General features: G+C 34.3%; 1 pseudogene across 1 annotated transcript; it reads left to right on the forward strand.

Moving 5' to 3' along the window:
- The first annotated feature begins 1,196 nt into the window (after positions 1–1,196).
- Positions 1,197–2,994, forward strand: LOC113220455 (annotated as a pseudogene). Its single transcript, XR_003307332.1, has 2 exons — positions 1,197–1,430; positions 1,496–2,994. The product of XR_003307332.1 is annotated as a zinc finger protein 561-like (transcript).
- The last annotated feature ends 2,371 nt before the right edge of the window (positions 2,995–5,365 follow it).

Here is a 5,365-nt window from a genome sequence, read left to right on the forward strand (position 1 = left end):
CGCAGAGAAAGTTGTTCTTGAGTAACATAGCATGCACAAAACTTTACTATAGTCGTCAATATGAAGGATTTTAACTTCCGGCTTTACTATTTTCTTCTTCAGGATAGCTTCCTTCAGCATAGAATTGCTTTCCAATATAAAATATTCTGTAAACCAAAAAAGGTCGTGTAAATAGCTAACTCCTATGCATTAAGCAAGAATCAGTGTGACACAACAAAAAATTATTCAGTTGTTACCATTTGGCAGGCACTGTGCTGATTAACTCATCATTTCTCTTCTGAGTTTCTACAACAGTTTTCTACGTGAGCTTCATTATGCCAATTTTTTTCATTTGCTTCTTTATTAAATTTATCATTTACATTTTCAAAATGCAAATCTGATCATATTGTTAACCTGCTTAAGAATATTTTAGCAAAATACAAGATTATCTAACACCAAATGAGTTGAGAGTCACAATATCTAGGTACCTATACCAATTAAAAGGCACAATATCTAGGTACCTATACAGAAACACAGGAGGAGGACACCTGGACTGCAGTTCAGGTGTTAAATAAGGTAGAAAAAGCATGAGCATATTCTATATTTCTACAAATGAAAACTGCAGAATCTGAAATACATGAAAATTATATGACCTAAGATGAAAAATATACTGGGTGAGATTAATAAAATATTAGGCACTGCAGAAGAAAAGAGTAATGACCTTGAAATACAGTAATAGAGAAATATCAAAAATGAAACATCAAAACATTTGATAAAACATGAAGTGGACATCAGTACTTGCTGGAATTTTGATGCACATGTATTGTATTAAATTTGTAGATCTATTTGGAGAGACTTTACATTATAAAAATAGTGAATCTTCTAATCCATAAATATATATATACACTCACATATATGTTTGCATATGTGTACATACTGTATACATATATATCGTTGTGTACATACTTTGTGTATATATATATGTGTGTATATATATATACACACATATATGTCTGTGTGGAAATTTGAGTCTTTAATTTCTCCCAGCAGTATTATATAGATTTATAGAGGAGGTATTTATTTTTATTAGATTTACTCACAGATACTCTATGGACATTTTGACCTTACTTTAAACAGCATTTTAACTTTTCCGGCGCTGGCTCCTCTCGGTCAGTGGGGTTTCGCCTTTATGGTGGCGGAGTCAGCCGCGGCTGTGGATCGCAGATAACCCTGTAAAAAGAGGAATGGAGATTGCCTCTATCCACCTAGATTCATAAGCTGCCCTGAGGTGATCTTGGCATCAAGGAAGGGATGCACATCGCACCATCAGCTTCAGAGAATGGCAGTCATTGATTTGTCCCGTGGGTTTTTTTCCAGGGAACCAATCTGCCCTTTTGAAGAAAAGACAAAGGTAGAAGGGATGGTGGAGGACTACCTGGCAAATGGCTATCAGACACAAGAGCTCCTGAGACATTAAACCCTGGAGTAGATCATGGGAGACCTGAGAACCACGTATAAGATTCAGTGACCTTTGATGATGTGGCTGCGGACTTCACCCCGGAGGAGTGGGCTTTACTGGACACAATTGAGAAATACCTTTACAGAGATGTGATGCTGGAGAACTACATGAACCTGGCCTCCGTGGAGTGGGAAATACAACCTAGAATCAAACCGTCATCACTTCAGCAGGGTTTTTTTGAAGAATCCAATATTCAGTGGGATACAAATGACAAGAGGCTCCAGTGGATGGAAAGTCTGTGACTGTAAGAATTGTGGAGAGGTCTTCAGTGAACAGTTTTGCCTTAAGACACACATGAGAGCTCAGAATGGAGGGGACACTTCTGAGGGTAATTGTTATGGAAAAGACGTCCTTAGTGTGCACAAGGAAGCCTCTATTGGACAGGAACTTTCCAAATTTAATCCATGTGGAAAAGTCTTCACTCTAACTTCAGGCCTTGCTGTACATCTTGAAGTTCTCAATGCAAGACAACCCTACAAATGTAAGGAATGTGGAAAAGGCTTTAAGTATTTTGCAAGCCTTGATAATGACATATGAATCCACACTGATGAGAAACTCTGTGAATTTCAGGAATGTGAGAGAGCCATCACACCTTCCTCACACCTAAAGCAATGTGTAGCAGTTCATACAGGAAAGAAATCCAAAAAGACTAAGAAATATGGGAAATCTGTCACTGGTTTTTCTCAACTTTATGCACATGTGAAAACTCATAAAGGAGAGAAGTCTTTTGAATGCAAAGAATGTGGAAGATCCTTTAGAAATTCCTCATGCCTTAATGATCACATTCAGATTCACACTGGAATAAAACCACACAAGTGTACATACTGTGGGAAAGCCTTCACTAGATCAACTCAACTTACTGAACATGTAAGAACTCACACTGGAATAAAACCCTATGAATGTAAGGAATGTGGCCAAGCCTTCGCTCAGTCCTCGGGCCTTTCTATACACGTACGAAGTCACAGTGGAAAGAAACCCTATCAGTGTGAGGAATGTGGGAAAGCCTTCACTACATCCACAAGCCTTATTCAACATACAAGAATTCACACAGGAGAGAAGCCTTATGAATGTGTTGAATGTGGGAAGACCTTCATTACTTCTTCCCGTCGTAGTAAACATTTGAAAACTCACAGTGGAGAAAAGCCCTTTGTATGCAAGATATGTGAGAAAGTATTTCTGTATTCCTCACGCCTTAATGTTCACCTGCGAACTCATACTGGGGAGAAACCCATCATATGTAAAGAATGTGGGAAAGCATTTGCTGTTTCCTCACGCCTAAGCAGACATGAAAAAATTCACACTAGGGAGAAACCCTATGAATGTAAGGGTATGAGTGTTAACATTTAGCCCATCAGTTGCCATCTTTAATTATTGGCAATGACACCAAAGATTGTCAGATTTGTCCTAAATGCCTTGTGGAGGTTGTAATGGCTCATGGATTGGCCTTAGATGCCATCCTGAAGGTCTGAAATTAAACCTACAGTTTCTGAATAAAAAAAAAAAAAAAAACAGCATTTTAAAAATACTCAAATCTTGCATTTTCATTGATGAAATAGTTGAAATTTGCATATTGGCCTACAGCTGTAACCATGATAAATTCACTTGTTTTCAATAGTTTATAGGTGTGTATATTCCACAATTTTTTGTTTCCTTATTTTTTGATTTGTACATGGTATGTCTTCTGCAAATAAACACAGTTTTACTGCATAAAATTCTTTGTCTTACCCATTTTACTGGCTAAGTCCTCTACTACAATGTTGCACAGAAGGAGTGAGAACAAACATTCTTGACTCTCCCAGTTCTCAGGGAGAAGCATCATTCTTTCACCATTAAGCATGATGTCAGCTGTAGTATTTTTACAGATACCATTCATGAAGTTCAGGAATTTCTTTTCTATCTTATCTTGATTAGGAATTACTGTTGATTGATTATTATTATTGTTGGCCAAAATTTTCAATTTTTTTCTAAATCCTTTAAAGTTTCATTGTAATATGATGAATTACATAGTTTGTTGAAGGTTACAGCAAACGTAGAATCTTTGGGTAAACCCAATATGGCCATAATAAATTATCATACTTTCTATAATTGTTAGGTTTGACTTGCTATTATTTAATTAAGGTGTTTTGCATCTAAATTCATCTTTATTTTGTCGTGATCTTTTTTTTTTTTTTCGTCCTCCTAATATATATGTCTGGATTTGGAATCTGGTCAATACTTGTCTTATATTTTTAAAAAGAGTTTGTGTAAACTTGGTATTAATTTATTCAATGTTGCATAGAATGCACCAGTAAAGCCAGCTGAAACTGGAGTTTTCTTTGTGAGGGGAGTGTTAATTGTATATTTCTTCTCGTGTGAATGTTTAGCAATTTGTGTCTTTTAAGGAATTTTTCCATTTCATCTAGGATGTCAAATTTATTGGCACAAAATTACTTATAATGTTCCATTACTGTCATTCTAATATCTATAGAATGTGTATAGACATCATCTCTTTTATTAATGGCATTACATTTTTCTCTTTTTCTTCATGTCTCTTGCTAGAATTTTGCCAACTTTATTGATCTTGTCAGGGAAGCACCCTTTGGTTTTATACATTTTCTCTATTGCTATTTTCAATATCATTTATTTCCTTCTTACCCATTTTTATCTCCTTCTTTCAACTTTGCTTTATTTTGCTCTTCTTTTTCTAGTTTCTAAAGGTGAAAGAGGAGATTATCGATTTTAAACCCTTCCTTTTTATGCAATAAGTTAGAATCATAAATTCCTTTCTTATCACAACTGTAGTAACCCCTAAATTGGGATCTGTTTTTATTTTTATACAGTAAGTTAGAGTCACAAATTTCTTTCTAATCACAGCTGTAGTTACCCCTAAATTGGGATCTGATGTCTTTTTAATTTCCTTTGGCTCTAAATATTTTCTAATTATTTATATTTATTGATCAATGTGTTATTTAGAAGTGCAAGTTTGATGACAGAACATTCTCACTTCTTTTTTTCTTGAAACTTTCTTTTTGTCTTCATTTTTAAGTGAGAAATATCTTCTAGGTTTGTTTTTCTAGTAAGGATTTTTGTTTAGTTTAGTTTGGTTTTCTGTAAGCATTTGCAGTATTTTGTTCTATTGTCTTTCGGTTTGCTTTTTTCTGATGAGATGTCTGTAGTCATTTGTTTTTACTATGTGTATAATGTGTGGACGCAATGTGTCTTTTAATTTTTGATGATTTAACATTTTTTTCTTTATCATTGGTTTTGTATAATTTGCTCATGATGTGCGCTAGTGTGGTTTTATTGACATCTATATTGTTTTCGTTCTGTTGAACTTTTTTGAACTTTTTCATCAGATTTAGAAAATTATTGGCCATTATTGCATCAAATATTTTTTGCAAGTCTCCTTGCCCCATTCTGACTCTCATTACAAATATGTTAGATGTAGGTATTGGCCTATGGTTAATTCATGTTCTTCCTTTGTCTATCTTTTTCTTTTTGTGTCAAGAAATTTTCTACGGATATTGTTTCAAGTACACCGATCTTTTCTTCTGCAGCCTCTAATCTGTTTTTAGTATTTTCCAGTGAAGTTTATATTTCAAATATTTGATTTTAAATTCACAAAGTTATTTATACAAATATATTTTCTCTGTTTTCTATCTACATTCATTCTTTTCTTGATGGCTTTATGCATTTGTAACAGCTAATTTACTGTATTTGTCAGTGATTTCCATCATCTCTGTCATTTCTGAGTCTGTTTCTATTCACTAACCTTTCTCATATTTATGAGTCATATTTTCTACTTTCTTTACAAAGCTAGTAATTATTTATTAGATACTGACTATTGCAGCATTTATATTTTGAAAGCCTGGGTTTGTTGTAATCTTT

This window comes from Piliocolobus tephrosceles, unplaced genomic scaffold (assembly GCF_002776525.5).
Source record: "Piliocolobus tephrosceles isolate RC106 unplaced genomic scaffold, ASM277652v3 unscaffolded_1262, whole genome shotgun sequence".
In the NCBI taxonomy this organism is placed as follows: Eukaryota; Metazoa; Chordata; class Mammalia; order Primates; family Cercopithecidae; genus Piliocolobus; species Piliocolobus tephrosceles.